We start from the raw sequence: 22,011 nt of genomic DNA, 5'->3' as shown, positions 1-22,011 counted from the left end.
GAAATGTTGTGCTTTTTACTCCACTACATTTTTACAATTACTTTGCAGATTCAGATTAATATTACAAAATGTAATCAGCAAATACATTATGATGTAATATTATAGGTTAAGATAAGACTGTGTTGATCCCTGGGGAGGAATTCACAAGCTACCCAGTAGTATATGAAGTGATAAAAATTAGCCCCACCTTTAAACATTAATGCGTCAATAATCACAATCCAATAATATACTAATAATATACCATTCTGCATAATAAGTACTTTTACTTGTGGTACTTAAGTATAGCATGACTTTTGCTTGTAACAGAGTATTTCTATATTGTGGTTTTGCTACAGTTACTCAAGTAAAAGATCTGAGTACTTCTTTCACCATTGCCTAGTAGTGTAACTTTGTGATGCACAGTCTCATGCATTTAAACTAGGGTGAAATCAGCTTGCTTTAGTCAGTCAGTCTATTCCACTTACAAAATTTAACGTTTCCTCTCTGACCAATGATGAAAAGTCTATCAGACCTTCTAAAATTTTTTAAATTTCTTTTCGTTAATTGTCCAAAACTGTTTAATGTTAAACAAATTGTTTTAAGTTGCAATGTCCTGCAAAGTGTCTCTGCCATTGCTGGCGAAACCATCTGTATTTTAAATGAGGTTATTATAATTAAGGTTGAGGAACAATACCACACCTCTCCCTCTCACTAATCCAATCACCTGTGCCTTGCTAATTCAGTCACCCGTGCATACCTATTTAAGCGTTGACCCCGACCAACCTTCAGCTCCCTTTCATCTCCATGCAGTTGACCCCCCTCATCCCTCTCCTCGAACACTAATCATCCCACCGTACACAACCCTCATCCTATCCTTCCCAAATCCTCTTGCCAATCCAAATAAACTACCTTTTATACCGCACAAATGGCATGGTCTTTGTTAGTGAAGTAGCTGTTAACATCAAATAATTTCATTACATACTTCTACACCTCTAATATATCGTTAGGGCACTGAACAGTAAACAGTGAGGCTGATATCAATGAGAAAAAATTACAAACAGCAACACTGGATTACATACATACATTGTTTTTTGTGAATCCCTCGTGCGCATGCAGGGAATTTTAATCTAGTGCAGAAATGGCAGACCCTGCCACTAACAATGAAAATGACTATAAAGAGAGGTATTGCAGAAAAAATGCTGACCATAGTATCAAAAATGGGAGGTTGATTTTATGAAAATCTTAAAGATTGTAACTTTAATGGAGAGTTTTAGTTTCACATGTTGAACAATATGCTGTTAACACTTTGACAAAATAATAATGACATAAGTTACATAAAAACAGTTTGTGGGCAGGCAGGCCATGACACGCAGCACAGCTGGGGTTCAACCTTTCTAAAGGGAGCACTCGACCCAGGAAATCTCCCCTGCCAGTTTCCTCACCCGGCTGCAGATGTTGCCCTGTGGTGTATTGTACTTAACGCTCTGTAATAATTAATGCAGAAATCCTCTAGGAGAGCCTGGATTAAAGGTTTTATGGACTCTTGCACACAAATATGCAGTCATATACACAGGTATGCACTCACAAAAAAAAAGGAACACACACACACACACACTATATACTAGAGTTGAGTCACAACACCTGACACATGGGAGAAAATAAAAGCGCCGTGTTGATGCTCATGAACACTAGATGTTCTTCATGACCATCAAGTGAACAAGCTCTTCCCAGTTTACGAGGCGAAATTGACCAAGAAAACACGTAACCTCTCCATTGACTTTACAGAGACATACAGAACAGTATTTGGCTTTATTTCTGATGTTGTAATCCCACATTGTGTCTGGACGACTCTTTCAAGTTGACTGACTGATTGCTGTGACCCGTACTGCTGGCAGAGGACAAGGCCCAATTTGTCGGCTGCTCATCATCTAATGAATGAAATCATATCCAATTACATGCCCGCCATCTTTGATCACTTACATTATGAGAGATATGTGCATGATGGGTATTATAAAGGATCACTGTCACTTTGGTAACAAATTATGATTCACTTTATGACTCATGTGGGTCTCGGCAACAACGAGTTCTTATAGGCTTTCTGCATCACACACCAATTACATCCAAACACTGTTAAATATTAAATATTTTTTGCCAGCAAGAAAAGCAACTACCTTGGACTGACAGGGATCCAGATAAACAGAAAACAGTTTGTGGCTAGAAATCTTGATCAATAACATAAGAAAAAAAATATTTGAAAAGATCTTAAATTCAAATAGTCATGCATGCCAACAGCTTCCCTGGCATCGTTTCTGTGCAGACAAGATTGGACAATTGGGACATTCCTACATGAACCGTTTGGTAATTAGGGACCATGACTAACAAGCTCTGTGTATTCGCAGTGTTTATCTCCTCACAGCCCAGGCTATGTGACTTTCACGCTGTATTTGAGGACGACATTTGTGGATCCCTCTAGAACGAAGTCGCCTCCTAATGTCACAATTAAACTGCCATGACCAATAGTGGTGGCTGTGCCAACTAGATTACAAATGAGGATGGCAGAGGACAACAAAGGTGAGAGCGAAGGATATTAGCCTCTAAATGCAATCAAGACTTACTCTGAGTCCCAGAACTATAATTTAGACAATATTAGGAAAGTGTTGAAACTGTTCAGTGTGCAGAATCCAAAATTTAAAAGATACTACATATTCATTTCTCAAGATAAAAGATTCTTGCTCAAGCATTACTGAACAAAAATGAGTTACACCACAACAACAGGGTTTGTGAAGAAAATAAAAATAAATAACTTCTTTTTGACTAGCAGCAGACACCATATTTTCAGCTTTGATGGAAGTTTCACAAGGATCATATCCAATCTTACTCCCTCCTATCCTCACCTCTTCGTCTCAGACAAGCCATCACAAGAAATAAATCTCCACATATGAAACCATTTTGGTGTGTAAGAACTCAAGATGTGTACAGTATGGACTGTACAACCTTATTCAATGCCACTACTTTCCTGTCACTCAAACTCTGGATGCTTTTTTTTAGACTTTCCTCTAATCGTTGCATTTTATTAGCTGTGCTAGCAGTGTGGCTTTAAGGATGGAAATGTTGGTCCAGACTGAAATATCTCAACAGTTGTTGGATGGGTTGCCATGAATTTGGGTACAGACATTCATGTCCCTGTCAGAATGTATTTTAATCACTTGGGTGATCCCCTGGCTTTTCATTCAGCCTCATCATCAGGTCAAACTTTACATTTGTCCAACGCTTTGGTTTATGACTAAATACTTGCAAAATGAATGACATTTCCATCAGCCTCAGCTGTACTTTGTGTTTAGTGCTAACATGCTAAACTAAGATGATGAACATTATAAACATTATACCTGGTAAACATCCTAAACAGCCTTTTTTACCATTGTTACCAATGTTAGCATGCTGACGTTAGCATTTAGCTGAAAGCACCAGTGTGCCTAAGTACAGTCTATGGTCCAGCCTAACTCTTGTTGAGAGTTAGAAAACAAGTTTTGTTTTCTTGTAAATTACTGGCTAATTTTATTTCTTTAGGACTGTGAAAATTATTCAAATGAAACAAGAAAAAAAACACTCTTTAGTTGAGCTGGTCACAATCAGTAGACATTTGTAACCAGTGGTTGGAAGTAGACATAGTTTTATTTTGAATGGTCACAAGCCAAACGTCTGAGAACCACTGTGTTAGACAGTACTATCTACTATCTACCATCATCAAAACACCAAATTAGGGAACATCTTTCAGGAGAATGGTGTTCATCCCTCCAACAGATTTTCGTAGACTTGTAGGATCTCTGCCAAGCAGCACTGAAGCTGTTCTGGTGGCCTGTCACCTTTCTAAGACACTTTGTGTTGTTTTTTCCTTTTATTTGTCACCATTCTGTATGTGTGCAGTCATATGCACTTTTGTTCACATACACAGCGATATCCCAGCTGATTTTAAAAATCCATTCCTGTCATGCAGTATGCTTAAACTCACACTGCATCATCCATCATGTTCAGCTTGGGAGAGCACAAACTGTATCTCCTTAGATTACCCAGCCTGCACTACAAATGATGTAAAATTGAACTAAACAAAAAGTTAAATGGAGGTAAATTGAATGTTTAATATGCAGGAGACAAAATGGCGGCTTCACAAATATGACAAACGTATGACAAGCAGTGGCTGCAGAGAGACTGATGTCAAGAGAAATAAGAAATAAGTGTGCCTTGCAGTAGCTTGGACCCTCTGGTCTGTAAAATTATTAATTATACTATTATGACAGGATTTATCTCATTAAGGTACACATACTGTAACTGTGCTTACTGTTGGTGGTGGATATAGACTAGCAGCGTCAAAGCTTTCCTTCAGCAAACTAATATTTAACAGCACATGTCTGCCTGCAGCAGCGTGTCTCTCATTCACCGGCTTGCTTTCTTTCCATCCTCCATGATTTACTTTCAAATCCCCACCCCCACTCTTTCATCTCTGAATCCAGCAGTGTCAGAGCTATTAACACCCAGCAGCAGAATGCACGGTGGTTTAGTGGCATTGTTAGTGTCTCAAATGTGGAATAGCTTGATTCCAGGGAAGGTTTGCATGGTTTTGTTTCTCACAAAGACTTTTTTTCCCCCCTGAAAACTACCTTTAGGAAAATTCCATTCTCAGGTGTTCTTATATTGTATCATCAATTTGCGTTATTTTGTAATAAAATGCCATGTCTAATTCTGTAGTGCAGTTAGTAATTCACCACATTTCCCAGCACCGTTTGTGACATCCACCAGAAACATGGCTGCATCTTTTGCATTTGGTGAAACAATGGTGAAAATAGGAAACCAATTTTTTTCCTGAAGAAAAATGGAGAGTTAACCCTAGCCCTAGCCGAGAGTTAGCCCTTTAAAATATTATGGTCTATTGAAGCTACTGTCAGTAAAGAAATAAGCATTTTTCCCTCTTACACAATGGTTTTAAGGTGATATATTTCTTTAATTTATTCAGCTTTATTGAAATTGCCATTGACTGGCAGCTAGCAGCGTGACAGCGTTCCATTACCCTTATTATAAACTTGAAAATGTAACAACATTTATGGTCTATTCACCTCCAATTTGAAACCTACAGATTAAGAGCTGCACTTACATTTAAATTGTAATGACTCCTATTTCTGCTTTTTTTTTGGGGGGGGGGGGTCTGTTTTGGAGAGTAGAGATATGTCATGATGAATGTGACTCTTTTCCAAGGTGACTTGGTATATTTAGTCAGTATGAGAGGAGCCCTTCAGACACCTGTCACTTCATTTGGGGCATAGTGAATTAAGGATCCAGAGAGAAAAAAAGTCAGTGTCAGAGAAAAAAAAAGGAAAGGGAGAGGCTATAGAGCAAGAAAAACGAAGAGAAAGCAGTGCAGTGAAGCAAAGATAATGTAGTCACTGTTTGGTTCTCTCAGCACCTTCTACCTGTCAGTGAACAGTTCAAGCAGGAATTGCTCCTTCCTGTCTCTACCAAAAGGACATGGCAGCTACAGAATGACAACACGGTGACAGAAAGTAACAACACAATGCTATGGTGCCAATATAAACAGCTCTTTCCCAGGGGTGGGAGTTCTCACAGAAATTCAAGGCTCTGGTGTAATGAAAGCCTACTAGTATAAAGCATGCTGTGTCAAGGTTGCACATTAGAGAGATCATCCCCAAGTCTTCCCCATAACTGGAAGGCCAAAGCTTCAATTTGTGCAGCAGCTATGTGTTCATCTGCAGTTATTATAGTGTTTCCAAGCTGAATAATTTACCTCAGCTTGCTTCTGTTAATTTGCTCACTGCTAAACAATAGAAATGTTGTACTAAATGAGAGCTTAGTGTACTGACAGAAAATTAAAAGAATAGTTTGACTTTTTGGGATATAATTATTTTGTTTTCTTGTTGAGAGTTAGATGAGAAGATTGATACTACTTTCTTATTTGTAATCTAAATTTAAAGCTACAGCCTGTTATCTTAGCTCAGCATAAAGACTGGAAGCAAGCGGAAATAGCAAGCCTGGCTCTCTCCAAAGGTAAGAAGTTCTGCCTGACAGTACCTCTACAGCTCACCAATTAACACATTAAGTATAATATATTATAGTCAAGCACACAACCAGAGAGAGACAGGCTACTTGTTTCCATCGCTACCAGTTTTTATACTAAACTAAGCTAACCGGCTCTTGGCTGTAGCTTCATATTTAGCGTATACATAGGAGAGTGGTATCGATTTTCGCACCTAAGGCTGGGCAAAAAAGCGTACAGTATTTCCCAAAATGTTGAACTATTCCTTCAGTCAACAGAAAATGTATTTATTTATTGAGTATTGTTTAGTAATTTATCAGGCAAAAATGCCAAACATTTGCTGGTTCCCGCTTCTCAAACAGGAGAATGTGCTGCTTTTCTCTGTTTTCTATGACTTATAACTTAATATCTTTGGGTCTCAGACTGTTGGTCAGACCAAACAAGCCATTTGAAAACATTACCTTGGGCTCCAGGAACTTGTGATGACCATTTTCTCATTCATTTTTTACATTTCATTGGCTTAATGAAAATATTGACAGATCATTCAATTGATGAATACATGAAAATAATTGTTAGTTGTAACTCTAGTAATATCTATCTCTACTTAAGGGTGTTGCTAATCATTGAAGATAAGGAAAATCAAATGTTCTGTAGAGCATGTTAACATCATGTAGCACAAGTATACACAGCTTGTGGTAGTTTTGGTGTTATCACTTCCTGTTTTATTTTATAGTAGTCTTCTTCCCTTGTGTGTCTTGTGTTTTTACTTCCTGTCTGTGTTTTCCCTCCAGTTTTGATTGTTGGTCCTCCCTTGATTGTTTGCACCTGTGTCTCGTTGTCTCACCTCCCCTTGGGTATTTAGTCTGGGTCTTTTCTTTGTTCTGTGTTGGATCATTGTTGTACACATGGTGTTGTTCCTTGCCAAGCCCTGTGATTGTGTTATCTTGGATTCTTTGTTCTCCTGTCGACCTTGTTTGGATTTTGGATTCTGGATTTTGCCTGTTCCCTTGTGTACTGTTTTTCTTCCTTGGACTCACGCCACTGCATTCCACCCAACAATAAACACGGTAGTCATCCAGCTACTTCCGCTTCCTCGTCATCTGCTTTTGGGTCCACATACCTCCATACAGCACCCCCTCTTACGACACAGCTACTTTCAACTTCAGCTGGTTCAGGATTCTGACTTTTGCATTAATCCACAAATCTTGTTCCATCTTGCTCATCCACTGTACTGACAGACGGCCACTTTAATGGTCTCACTTGTGCTGTTCAATCTTTAATATTTCGCTTTGAATTTCTTTTGTAAAGTTTAGGGAAGTGTGAAAAGCACAAGTCCCATAGAGGGAAATGGGGGGCTAAGGAGGGATGAAGGAGGGCAGGCGCATGAATGTGGGAAATAAAAAGTGTAAGTGCTGCCTGTTCTGTTCAGGAAGATGAGTTAGATTTTTCAAAACCCCAATGGGTGTACAGAGCTGTTTCCGCCCACTCCGGTCTACACCATCCACATGGATCACATTAAAATACAGACTTTTTATCTACAATTGTAGATTGGTGTTTTACTGATGTGTGATGATTTCTGAGTAATTCTTGAGACTTCATCGCTCATCACTTATTCAGCTATAATTCCACTAAGTGCATTTGAATGAACTCAATCCCTAAAGGACTGTGATATGATTAGTTCATCCTTGTGTAAAATGTCCCTTGGCCCTTTTACGATCAGGCAATGACCGTACACACACACACTTAACAAATGAATGCATCCACATACAAACACACATAAAACACACATACAGATTCTTCAGTGAGGACAATATGCTGTTGCGATATCGGCATTTCTATGGCTTGTTTTTGTGGCCTCATGCAAAAACTTGTTGTGTGTTCCATCCCCTGCATCTGAATTATTCAGCTTCAATGCCATTTCTATTCTTAGTACTTCTGCTAGTGTTTAGATGGCTGCATAGGAATCCTAAGTATACAGTAAACAGCATAGCATATATGTTGAATAAGCCCTATTTAGCTTTGCTCTTTCATGTGAATATTGTGGTTAAGAAGGTTCAGATGAAAGATGTGTAATATTAATTGAGCAATTAGAAAATGCAACATGTTCGATGTTCCTTAACTTAAGACCAGCATGCTCACACCATCTGCTCTTCACGTTAAAAATGTACATACATAGGCTACTGCAAGGTTGAAATTAGACACTGATGTTTACACATCACTTTTTCAAGCTGGAATTAATTTGCTTCAAGACAAAGAGGGCTGAATTAAATCAAGTCAAAGAGCGATAGAGTCTTCAAGGGAACATCAAAGGTTTACAGACGTCCCTCTAGGCCGTTTCATGAGCATCGATCGAAAATGCTGGGTGGGAACGTGCTTACGGTCTCCCATCCAGTGAAACGGATTTCATCCAACCACGCCTCATAGCTGAGATCTGCTAATCTCTCAAGTCTGAAATTGTTCTGAGAGGAGCAGCAGAAGAAGGGTGAGTGGCAGTAGATTTAAGGTTAAGCTAAAAACTAGATGCTGCCACAAATAAAAATATTATTTTGTTTCTATTTCTTTTATCATTCACCCAACATTCTACATGCAACATTCATCTCCTCAAGTAAAAAAATGTTTCTAGTGTTATTTGAAGTTTTGGTATCATTTTTAAACATACTCATTAAGCTTTTCACTGTTACAAGGCTGTCATTGCTATGGCAGCATCATCAGAATTTTTAATGATGTAGAATGATTAATAATTCACATTAATATGGCATCTGCCAGCATCAATAAATTTGATTAATCAAATACATTGCAGAATAATTATAAACCACAAGATTACTCTGTTGACAGAGTCAATAGATGTAAAACACATTGCAAAATGTGTTAGTGCCGACATTGAGTTGTAGAAATGCATATATAACAAGCAAGAAATACAGTCTACTGGCTTCTTAGAGTTTGTTGTTGAGTTTGTTGAGACCTGAACTGTTCGACAAACAAAGTATGATTTAATGGTAATTGTGACAGCAAAGTAATCTAAAGGTTACTTTGCACTCTCTCTGTTGTCTTTCATATGTTTGCAACTACCTCCTTTAGTATGAATTATTGATAAATAGCTGGCTGTTGCATGTTGTGGCAGAGAGAGAGGTAAAACATGGACTGGATTCAGACAGACACAGGCAGGCTCTTTATGTGGCTGACAACATGCATACAGTAACAGTCACTCACATTTAATCTGAAATGTAAAATGTGATCAAACACTGCTGTTCTTGTGGATTTTAAATATATAGCATATGCTTTTTTCAGCTACATGTTTTTAAATAAACATGAATGAAATTTCAAACAATGAATTGTGCTGTTGACAAGCCTCAGGGATTATAGGTTCACAGGGTTTTATTTATTTTCAACGAGCGTATCTGTGTATTTTTTTTTTGTCTCAGCCTCAAGACAAAATTTGAGAGCCAAGCTTTTTAACACACTTTGATGTGTAGGCTTGCATGATGGGTGTACAGTACTTGCAAGATGCTGTGACGCAAATAAGATCACACATGCCTCCCGAGGGACTCACTGCACCAGCACAAGTTCCCTTAAAGATAACACACAGAGAAAACAACCTTGAATTGGAATATAACTAACCGTAACGACACCGTATACACATGCCCTCCTTGTTTAAGCCTATGGATAGCAGTGCTTGTTGTTCTTTAAGGACAGCTCTCAGATTTATTACAGTCAGCCTTGGGTGACAATTCAGTTCACCCCCAAGAAAAATTTGTCATCACCCTGGGATCAGTTGGAATTAAACCATTACATTGATAATTAAAATCAAAGGGAGAGTGAAAGGGAAAAAAACTTGCTAATTTGGTCAACATTAGCACAGTTGGCTGCAAGTAGCGAACTGTGCAAATCCAAATCACCTCAGTTCATACATAACGCCCCACTGGCAACACATTTAATCAGTCTTATTTGCATACAGTGCAAGTGTGGCCACTCATTATACCTCTGCTGTATTTTTCTCTCCCTCTCTCTCTGGGTTGTGTGTTGTGTCACGGGAGAGTATTGATTTCACTGACACTTTCAGGGAATGCGTTTATTGACTGACTGCCCCTCAATAAATTGTTGATTGCTGGTTGATGGAAAGGCTTCAGACTGCAGTAAATCCCCTGATAATGTCTCAATGCAGAAATGTCCTTATGCGGTGTCACATCTAAATTGGAGCTATATATTCTAATCTAAATGCACAACTGATTTGTTTAAAGCCTGATCACCCAAAGTCCAGATTAACACACACCAGTAGCCCACAGCAAGTTCACTCTTTGCTTCTGCCTCTGTTGCAAGGGTTATGCTATTGAAGTATGCAACCTTGATATTAGATCTATCTGCCTGGCAGGCACAGAGCAGAGGCTGGGCTCCGGTTTGCTGGTTCTTGCTCTCTCCGAGCAGAGCAGCATCCAGTCATTCATCAGTATCACTGCTAGAGAGAGACAGAGAGTGATGTGAGAAGTCTGTGTGATGTGCCTGTGCGCGCTGTGTTGCACAACTGTCTCTGTCTTCCTTTTTTGTGAGTGTGTCTGTGACTGAGTATAAAAATTGCACTCATACTCCATTAAACAAATGTCACAATGTTCCATATGTATTATTTTGCAGCCCATTTTATGAAGACATGATAATAACATTTAAACATTTGCTCTAACCTGAAGACAAATGAAGATTACAAAAGTGAATGAAATCAAACAACGCTTAATAAGGGTAGGCAGTTGGGAAAAAAGAGAGAGATGTATTTTTTGTTTGACCAAAAAAAGAGTGAAAGTTCATTCATGACCTTGGAAACAGCAGTTGACAAAATGACAATACAGTCTCACCACAAGCTCCTTTAGTAGCTGTGTTGGAGCTTTCGAGCTTGTAACATGATCTTTCTCAGCAGATGGATTTGTCCGGTTGTCTTCCATGTTGGCTTAAAAATAAAATCATTAATAAAAAGAAGTAAATATTTAGAAAAATATTTAAATCATAACTCCTGGTCCACTTGCTGGTTTTTTCCAGGGCTTTCTTGGATTTTGCTCAGTTGTCATGGAGATGGTGTGGTTGAAATTTTTGACAAATGCTAGTAGCCTAAGTGGATGTACTTTAAATATAGCATTATATTTAAATATGTATATATATATTTTTTTTCATGTGACACATTTAAAACACATTGCCCCCTGTATGCCTTTTTGTCAATAGTTTTGTTGAGCTAAATAATGAAACATGTAGGAAATAACCTAACATTAGCCATTAGCCTCAACCTCTACCTGCAACCAATTCTCACTTTACAGGATATAATGTGCCCCCCCCCCCCCTTTTTTTGATAATTTATCCTCAACAACAACACCAGTAATTATAATAATAAAGATACTTATTATTATTATTATTAGTACTACTACTATTAATTTTAAGTTTCGTAGCTATAGATTATCTCTAAATTGTTTGGTAGAATTGTGCGAAGTGTCGAACTTATGTTTTATTTTCTTTACATAGATTCTCTATTTATTTTGTGTTTTAAATGTATTTTATTTTATTGTGTTATTGTTTCATATGTTTTATCCCGGCTGTTTACAGCCTGTTTCTTTTCATTTGTGCAGCGCTTTGGTCAACATCTGTTGTTTTTAAACGTGCTTATAAAATACATTTGACTTGACTGGACCGCTGAAGAATCCAGACAGCAGACTCCAGTTCGGACTTTTCCTCTCTCCGTTCATGTGAAGCGCTGTTTCATACGTTCAGTGATGCCTCTGCAGCCCACAGACGGAGCGATACAGTAAGCTACTACAGTGTGTGGGACCTTACCATCCAAGTGACGTCCTACATGATCAATCCCGACTTGTTATATTCTCAAGGCGAAGACGTAATTGCAGCGAAATTCAGAGGATTACTCTTGGGGCGATTCTCGGACGGCCAGTGTACTGTTTTGACAAGGTAGGGGGCAAATGCGCAAATTGTTTTCTCGTGTCATTCATTCTGCAGTGAAAATGTGTTTGCACTTGTCATCACTTATAACAGATGCATCTCTTTTATCAAAAAATATGTTTCATCAGCCACTTTTGTTGAATGTGCAGTCCTGAACGTGTCAGAGTGTACATGATGGACTGCACTGATTACAAAGCCTACATTTTTACAACTTTCTTATAAACCCGGACACTTAAAGAAATTAGGTAAATCGTTTTGGCAAAGTTGTTAGACAGCATCCCGCCCTCCGGCACGTTGACAGCCGTCCCTACCACTTGCGGTTAGTGATAATGAGGCAAGGGTAAAAGATCCAATCCCCTAACCCTGCGCCTTGACGGAACAACGTGTCTGCAGTTGCATCTTTGGCATTTTAATATAAGGATAAGATGCAGAAATCGGCTCCTTTTGTAAGATTAACATAGGTCCTTTTTTAAAACACTGGAAGCACACAAAAGATCTGACTGCTGCCACTTCTGGGACGCGGATAATATCACTCTTTGGCTTTGAGGTGTTAATCTGTCCACCTTTCCTTCCACATTATAGACTCTGAAGCCTTGCACGCTGCAGACTCTGCACTGATGGGTACTGGGGCACCATGCCTTATCCATATAGCCATGTCAGTCTACTCTATGGGTTCATTCAGGCTCTTTGGTTCACCCAGTCTCTTTGGAAATTGGCTTGGTGTTGCATGTGGTCTGCACAGACAGCACAGCTCCAGACTGAGTGTGTGATTCCAGTCATTAAAACCCAGCCACAAGTAGTAGTCTGCGAATCAGTTGGCATAAACGAACAACATTACATCTGTAAATTACTCTCTAGACTAACTCCAGCTGTGATATGAATGGATCACTTGTCTGATGTAAATGCACAACCAGTTGGTCTACCAGAATAAAGCTGTGTTAATGGCTCCTGGTGTAGATGGGAAATGATATGCTATTAGAATAGACTCTGTAATTATTGTTGTGTGTGTGTGTGTGTGTGTGTGTGTGTGTGTGTGTGGAAGGGCATTGAGCCAATTGGAAAAACGGTCATTGTTGTTCTGACTCCAGCAGAGGTAGAGCAAAATTCAAGGGCAATAGGAAGGGATCAGTCAACCAAGTATAAAGAAGTCATTAGTAACCTACCAAAATGAATTAAGCACTTAAATAATGTAGGAATGGGAATATTGACTGAAAGCTCAATCAGATCCTCCTGATTTGAGGTAATGTGCTACAGCATCATATTTAATGATTTCCCCCACTCTTCCCTTTATCTTCTTTTTCTTGCCTGCTCCAAGTGAAAGGCACTGCAAGGCAGACATTTTTTTGCAAGCGCATTCTGTTATCTCCAAGAAGCAGTGAACAGTCCCACAATCTGTTGATCTTCCTTCGGTGCCTGTGTTACTTCCTCAAACCATAAACCTGCACGCTTTACTTGTTAAACACAAGGCCACAGCATCTGCTCCCCTTCCCCCTATTAGAGACTCTGCATCCCGCTCCTATGACTGACTGCAGTGGCTTCATGTGGAGATGGAGTGTCGGAGTGATCATTAGCTGCCTTTCCTCTTTGCCTGTGAGATAATGATGGACTCTGTGCTGAACTCTCAACCTTGTGCCTGTGCTTCATTAGCCTCCTTTTTGTCTAGATACTGTTATCAGCTGTGGTAGCCTCCTCCTGTATCATTTTCATATATCTCTGCCACCTCACAGATGATGAGAATATAAGAATCCACCGACTTGAGGCTCTTTTGTGACTGCCTCTTTTTATTCCCATGTCAATTAGCAGAGGGCTTATCCTGCTCCTGTCTGTGTTGCGCTGTTGTTGAACTAAGCAGCGCCAGATTAGTTAAAACATGATGAGATCTGCTCTGCTACAAAATACCTGTAAACATTGCCTCAGCCGCTTGCTTTCCACAAGATGCCTGTGGAATATTGAGGATGCTTTCGAGGAGAGATAAGGGCTGTTGAATATTTTTAAATCTCTGTATATTTTTCACTTCTTCCATACCCAGCAAGTCTCGCTTTGCCATGTAATTATGCAGATAATGCCGTCCGGATATAAATGTGTCATCGCACAGTCCAAATGGCCTTGTTTGTGTGTTTGCTGTTCTGTTTTAAGCTTGTCTTTGAAGCCGTGGAGCCCTGAAATTAAAATAAAATTATAAAAGGACCATCAGATCTGAGCAGCCCGAAGGGCAAAAGGAGGCTAAGACTAGTAGTGGCACAAATATTGCTTTCTAGCACCCCAAGGGTTTACAATAAAAATAAGGGATGATGACGGCAAAGAATATTTTGCAATGCGCAGTGATGACATAGCTGTTACTCATAACTTGTCCCCCTTAGGTTTTATTAGCGAAGGTCAGAAGTCACAATCGTGTCGTAATGATGGTTGTGGATGACAGCAATGATGAGTCAGCCATAGCAGTATTCTCTGATGTACTGTAGTTCCAGACTGTGTTCTTTTCTTTGTTGAATTTTAATTACACTGCACTGTTCTACTGAGCCGAGCCCCGTCCGGTCCCACTACGTCTTGTTGCTTTTCAGTGGTTCACTTATGAGAACAGGACATCTTATGTTTCCGAGGCGTCTCTCTCGGACCAATAAGATTTACTAGTTTGGCTTGAGGGGACTCTTCAAGCACTCCTGCACTAGTCCTGTAATCTCAGCCTGCCCACTTTCCAGCACACTTAGCTGCTGAGATTGGTCGTATGGGAGCCGTCAGCAGGCCAATTTAATTTCTTCAGCTATTTGATTTTTTTAATTCTTTTCAAAAAGCAAGGAAAACAAGCTGTGTGCTACTTTGAGGAAACCAGTGGAGAACCTTATGTTTTTGTGCTGCAAACTGTGAGGTTTAAGAGAGAGCTGAACTTTATTATAAAGCCTGTATTCACTGAAGACTACAGGCCCTCATGAGGAGTGTGTGTGCCACTGCCTATGAAACAGGCCTCACTGTACCCTGGCAGATTGTTACTCACACTGAATGAACATAGACTCAGCGCTCGAATAAATTTACTAATCCTGCTCCTCTGAGATTATCTGCCTTTTGAGGAGTTTAAGGATGAAAAAATTCACTTTGTGCTCCATAGGATTTATTCTTAGTAATAAATCGTCTGGTTTTTATATTTTTTCCCCCACCCAGAATTTGCCATAACATGCTCATTTAGCTGTCCGATTTACTTAATTGACAAATATAATTCATTTGGATGTCAAACCCATTGTCATGGTATTGTGCTGCAACTGAAGCATGAGCCAAAGTACATTACACTTACTGATGAGGTCACTTTGCTGTATATACAGTATTCTGCGGAGGGATTTCTGTGTGCAGCAGCTTTTAAGTCACAGCTATTGAATGTCTGATGAAGACTGTTTACCATTACAGCTTCCCTTCATGCCTGCTCATGCCTGCAGGACTTACTACAGTCTATGCCTCAGGCTTTCTCTCTGTGTTGATAATGTGTGTTTCTCTACACACATTACAAAAACACAGTAGCTTACAGTATGTCTTATCACATCATTATCTCTCCACGGTTCTGTCAAGCGTTCTGTCTTGGCCATCTTTCATTAGTGAGGAGATGCAAACAGCCACGGCGGTCTCACTTTTTTTATCTTTTTATCAGTGACACTAGGTCCCGTTCCATGTGTGATGCCATTCATGCCACAGCCCGCTCTGTTGAAATGCTTTGGTGTGATAGCCTGCTTTTTATTTGCCTTTCACCAGAAACTAGGGCACTCATTTGTAGATATAAAGACATACTGTAGACCTGCATTTGCCAGGGGACAATGTCAATTCTGGTGGGAGAGCGAGGAAAGGGGGAAGAGAGGCATGTTTGTATGCCTTCCAGCTATTGGAGCATGCTCAGACTGTGAAAGGCCACTGCCATTGTTGGGTAACATTATCCACCAGGGAAGCCTTCGGCCAGACACTGGGGAGGACTGCCTGTACACACTCTCCCTCTCTCTCTCAGTACAGATGCATATCCCTTCCTGTGCTGGAATCAGCTGCTGAATGCTGAAAGTGTTACTGAACTTGTGTGTGGGGTGATGGTGCACACATCCCACAATTGTTACCATTCTAAACACAAACTCTGCTAGCTGACTGGCTTGTTTAAACAGTCTTATTGATAGCGATGTATTTTGATATTCTCCACTGATGGCGAGGGGCTGAACAGAGAAATATAGACAAACAAATACCTCCTCTGGGAAAAAGTCATCCCAGAGATAACTCTCTCTCTGGATGGTTTTAATGAAGTACGGTGGTGTGTATGGTCACCTGTAGAACTGAAACCAACAATAATGGGTCTGTGAGCAGCAGATTTGTGGTTTAATAATGGAATCAGTGGCTCACAATGGATTATACACAGACTCATGCTTCAATATCGGATTGCTTGCAATCTAATAAGTATAGATATTATTTCTCATCATGGAGCCACATATATTATAGTAGGCTATGCACATGCACATAGGCTACATATACACATACACATAGAGTAGACCTACACTTGAGGGAAGGTCTACCTGCTACCGGCTGCTTGCATGATCAGCCATTTATCTGTTGTGCAAACTGCATACTGTATGTTTTCTTCATTTCAGGTTTATTGCAATGTGCAGCATAGCTTGTAAAGCCTATTGTAATTATATGGAAAACATTATTTAATACATACAGTAACATGAGTATTTCAGAAAGTTTCACAATCCAGAAAGTTTATTGACCAAATGTGCATGCACATACAGTACAAGGGCATTAGCTATGATGGTCAGTAGCATACATTGCCAACCCAAATGTACAGTATGATTAACAAGCATACAGTGATTTTGTACAAGGCAAATTGGTATCTATCTTGTTTTTTTTCTCCATTGTTGTTATATGTTTGTAGGATACTGGTCTGATGGATAACTATATGTGCAACAGACTGGTGTCTATTCTTTTTGCAAAATACTCCACTTGTATTTCTTTGTCTTTCTTTGGCATTCTAGTATTTTTTGGTAATTTATTTGAAAGAAAAGGCTTTGCACCTTGCAACAAGTACAACAAGTTCCAACAAGTAGGAACTGGTTTCTTTCTACCGATAGTTCCTACATGAAACTGCTCACTACAAGGTCTGTGGATTATCTTGAGTAACTGGGCCATGATTTTTGGAAAGAGACATTGCTGCTGAGTTTTTAGAATGTATTTTTTGCCACATTGAGCACCACAAGCCGAGTTCTATATAGTCCCATTATATTCAAAAAAGGCAGACATCTCTACGGCCGATATCTCCAAAACTCTGCAACTCACACCAAAACAATGTAGATGGGCAAACAGCACTACAGGTAAGGTATTTTTAAGGTATTTTTGATTTTGGGGTGAACTGTCCTTTTAAGCTATTTTCCAATGCCTTTAAATAACTCTAGTTGTAATCATACCGACTATAAAAACTGAAAATGCACATTTTTATATCTTTGGTATTTGAGATCAGGACTCAAAGGAATTGCTGAATTAAACCATCCACCCAGTACGAACCAAAAAAAAATAAGGTACATTGCCATATGCAATGTTGTGAGGTTCCACTTCCACTTCTTTTTCTAACCGTATCAAATATAATCAAGTCAAATAGCAGTCATGCTGTTAAAATAATTTTCCATAAAAGGTTCACATGTTCAATTTTCTCACTTACAATTTAATATTCTTTGTGTGTGAACAGCTCCTTGCAGCTAAGTGAAGCCCCTCATTGCCTCAATTGTGAGGGCTCTGCATGTCAGTGGGTAGTAGACATATTTCTTGTTCAAATAGCTTTTTTCTAGCATATATGAAAGGCCCATATCCATTATAAAGCAATCATGCCTCAGAAATGGCAATATGCTAATGTTTGTACAAACATCATGAATATTTCTAAAAAGGGTGTTCTGCTATAATTCCAAACATCATTTATAGCTTAATCAAAGAACTGGAAAGAGTTGATGGTAGATTCTTTGTACCACAGTCTGTTAGCATGTGTAAGCAGCAAAGCCAGAGACTCTCATTTGCATGCATACTGAAGCTTTAGGAAAGTCTAGATGGCTTGTCTACTAGACTGACAGTGATGAGAGAGAGGGGGCTGATGCCTCTTTTGAGAAGATTTTGACAAGATCTTACTGTTTTGGCAGGAGGCACTAAAGATTATGGTATCCATGGAACAGTGCAAGGTAATCCTGAGTAGTTTGTGTGCTCTTTACCATATAATAATTAAAGTACACAGAGCCCATTTGAAACCAAACTTATATTTTGCCAGTTTGACCAAATAATTGGCCATTTGTTTATCCAAACAGTGCCAGACGAAAGCATTTTATAACATAAGGCACTCATGACTTTTATAGTCTGACAATTGTCTAGACAGGATAATAAGCTCCTGTTATCAGCCGAACATTTTAAAAAGGTGTCATATTCCTGAGGATTCTACATAAATAATTTCTTTCAGGATAATATTTTCACAGATATCATCAAACCTTAGCCGCCTAGATGGGATGATCGGAGGAACAGGAATGGGCATGAATCAGTGTCATGTCAACCTATTTAACCTCCATACAGCACAGGTGCCACATCCTGTAATAACAAATTAATGTGACATTTTCACCGTTCCCTGACACTGATGAGGGATTTTGCAATTGCAACCCAGATGCAAAAGAACTCCCTTTATTTTATTTCAGTATGAGGCATTTTGGCATTTATGAAACTGAATAATAATTTCGAGGAAGAGAAAGAGACATCCCAAGCAGTATAGAAATGTAAGGAGAGAATGCAGAAAAGCATGTTGTTGAATAGTTAACATTAAAAACTAACATTATAAAATAATATATAGCTAAAACTATTAATATAAATATTACTTTAGCCTACTATACCTTTTTAAAGGAAAAATTTGCTTTTTGAGGAGTCTTTATACTCCTTTACTAAGATAAAATTTCAAAATTTGTGGCTGGTACTGTAGCTGGTCCGTCTTGTCCCATTAATTCCTGCAATATTTAAGACCGATCCACTGTCAAAAAATTATGAAAATGACCATGTCTTGTTTTGTAGCTGCATTTTTGATGAACTGTCATGGTCAGCTTTTAACTTCTGTGACAAATACATTTTGTTCCATGTGACTGCTTCGCAATAAAAGCCACCCCATGTTTCCCTAGTCGAATGCTTTTACTGTGAAGCAGCAGTATGAAATGTTGGGTTTGCATTCGTAATAACTTATTAAAGCTCTGAAATGGTGTTTGGAAAATAAACAGCAAGGTTGATATCAATCAGATAAAATTAGAATAAAATAGTAATGCTGGATTACATGCTGCATCGTTCCCTGTGAATCCCTCATGCATAGTCAAACCCATGTGGGAATAGCAGACTCACTGACAATGAAAAATACTATATAGAAATAATACAGAATATAAATACATTGAATGCCTTTGCAGAAAAAATGCAGACCATAAATAGGGGGGTTTGATTTCATTTCAAGGATCATAACTTTAAACAAAATCCCACTTAATAATATTTACTCCAGTTGCCATGAAGGTTTTCCTCATATCATATTTTCCCCCTGGATTGTGAAGCAGCTTGTTGCTCATAGTGTCAGTTTGGTGAGGATTGGTTTAGTGGAGGAGTGAGGGGGCTTCTCTTGACCTGCCAGCATCCCTCCACGCTACAGCTTTCTGCCGTGCCCTGTAGCAGCTGGCCTGGCTGCCTCTCAGTGGCTGTGACAGGAGAAGGAGGATGACGATGAATCAGGGGCATGACGAAGATCTCCCCAGCACTGACTCCTCTCTGAGTCGCCGGCACTGTCACACAGTGAGAGAGCGTGTGATCACAGTTACATTCAGCCATTTTAAAGCTCATAGGCAAGTGTGGTTCCGCAAAGCTGTCGCACATTACTGATCCACAGCACCAGCTTTTCTTATAAGGTTTTAGGGAACGGTGTATTTTGCAATCTGCATACAATATTGTTTTATTGAAACTCATCAGAATTCCATTAACTCCATATTTATTGATCTCTCTTAAATGAATTCAATACTTTAAAACTGCCTCTCCCTTTAGCACGGACATTAGTATGTCACGTGCCTGTCAGAGTCTCCATGGGAGGTCCTCACTGTCATGTGACCCAACATCAAGGAAAGCCTTTGGGAGCACAGCTCCTGTTTATTTAAAGAAAGGAGATTTATTTAAGAGCTCGTTACACAAGATAAGCTGCACAAGGTACAGCTCTAAATGGAATAGAAGAGCCTATTTGTAAATGTCCGCAAGTGCCAGGCTGTAAGTGCCTGGCTGAGAGATGAATAGAGGCGATAGGCAAGAGAGGGTAATTTCAACAATGGGCATTTTAAAGGGTAGATATTTTGTGATGACAGCCTTTAATTGATCTCATCACTTTTGAATAGAGTGTACTATGGGCTTTTTATTGAGCTCATCTAAACGCTGACAGCACTTTGTCAGTTCAGAGAAAGTAATAGTTAGAAGGATGGCCTGTGTGGCCTGAATGTCAGAGCAGGAATTCTGATGAATGAATGGCTGAATTTTATCCCTCCTCAAGCCGTACATGCTCAGTACATGGGCTTACTTTGAGCCCACAAGAGATGGTCTGAGGCAGAACTGACTTGAGTAAGGAGGTTTGACACAGTTGTTTTGGATCCAAAATGGCGTCAGCACAGTCTGAAAGCCCCTTCGTGTTCTTGACTTTAATTCAGAGACAGCCCCTCAAGCGTACTGCCAATCTTCCCAGTAGACGAAACCCTACAGGGAACTTTTCCTGCAGTGAAATGTTGAACTACTCATCGTCCTTCTGTGCCAGCGTACAGAGCTCGCAGCTCTTCTATCTCCTCCTGTTGTGAGAGAGTATTAGCCATTATTCATTTAAATACATAAATGATGTGATTGACATTTGAGTGGTGAGATATACATATATATGAAGTGTACCAGTCCTATGATGTGTATACAGAACATGAATACAACATGCAGTAATCTTCATGTGGTTGGATGATCCATAGGATTGGTTTGGATTAGCAAAGCTATCCAATTCCCCATGACAGCAATAATAATCTGTTTTTGAATTTATAGCATTAATTGTGTTGGGAAGTGACTGCAAGACTTTTGACCTGACACTTAAATAATTGATAAAGAAAAGAGGTGGGGGGGTCCAGATGTAATCATAACATGCGCTGGAGTTTTATATAGGGCCCATGTACTGTGGAATGTCCATGCAAGGAAAGGCAGGCCCCTAAAACTCTGCCAGATTTCATTTCACGCTCTGCAGAGCACAGCCTCTGAGACGGTGACATTTACATGGCCCTCTATACCACCGCCAGTTGCTGCAGGCCCAAGGCACTGGCTAAATCAGGCACAAGAGCCAGTGAATGAGGAGGCAATGCGAGCGGTAGAACAAGGAGAAGATGGCTAATGTGCTGTGCAGAAGAAGCACACAGAGCACAAGAGTTTATGTTAAAAGGACTGTATCATATCACCGTCATCTTTAGTATAAATACCTTCCTTTGGAGGAAATGAAATATATGAAATGTGCAGTGGTAATTTGTGATTTGTCCCTGTATCATCGCTAACATGTTACATGATATGTAGCTTCTGTACTGACCTTTTGTAAATGATTACGGCTGCTTTGTGCAGCACATATGCAAAGCCATGAACTCCCACTGACATATTAAAAACACTTAATTTAGGCAAAACCACAAACAAACAAATACTACTGTATGTGCAGCAGTAGTGTTGACTGTTTGTGTATGTGGGGGAGGAGACCATTGTTCAGCCAGTAAGACCAGCTTTTCCAGGGATTATCTGCTCCAAAGACCAACTGGTCATCTCCTAACCAAAAGGTCATTGGGCTAGTTTGAATGATAGTTAACACCTCCTGCCCAATTTAAACATACTCACTCTGTCCCTCACTGATCTGATTGCCTTTCCACCTCTAGTAGCTTACCGCTTCACCCCAGCTAGCATGAGTAGCTTGCTGAGCTCCATAATGGCTCTTTTCTTCTTGATGAGAGGTTTCCCAATAGGCTGAAATATAAATGCAGAATAGCTGCATACGCTGAATTGTTTCTGGCTTC

The 22,011-nt window shown here is 39.5% G+C and overlaps 1 protein-coding gene across 4 annotated transcripts in view; it reads left to right on the top strand.

Annotated features, from left to right (window-relative positions):
• Positions 1-11,753: 11,753 nt before the first annotated feature.
• Positions 11,754-22,011, top strand: part of dlgap1b (discs, large (Drosophila) homolog-associated protein 1b) — a 90,577-nt gene continuing 80,319 nt past the window's right edge. For 2 of the 4 annotated variants that reach the window (XM_044176836.1, XM_044176837.1), the window contains exon 1: positions 11,758-11,956. The gene's annotated coding sequence lies outside the window, so the exon portion shown is untranslated. Of the gene's footprint in view, positions 11,957-22,011 lie in introns of all 4 variants that reach the window. The other 2 variants (XM_044176838.1, XM_044176839.1) reach the window with 2 other exon arrangements.

This window comes from Siniperca chuatsi, linkage group LG19, assembly GCF_020085105.1.
Source record: "Siniperca chuatsi isolate FFG_IHB_CAS linkage group LG19, ASM2008510v1, whole genome shotgun sequence".
Lineage (NCBI taxonomy): Eukaryota > Metazoa > Chordata > Actinopteri > Centrarchiformes > Sinipercidae > Siniperca > Siniperca chuatsi.
Note: the sequence above shows the minus strand (reverse complement) of the source record. Positions and strands in the feature narration are given on the sequence as shown.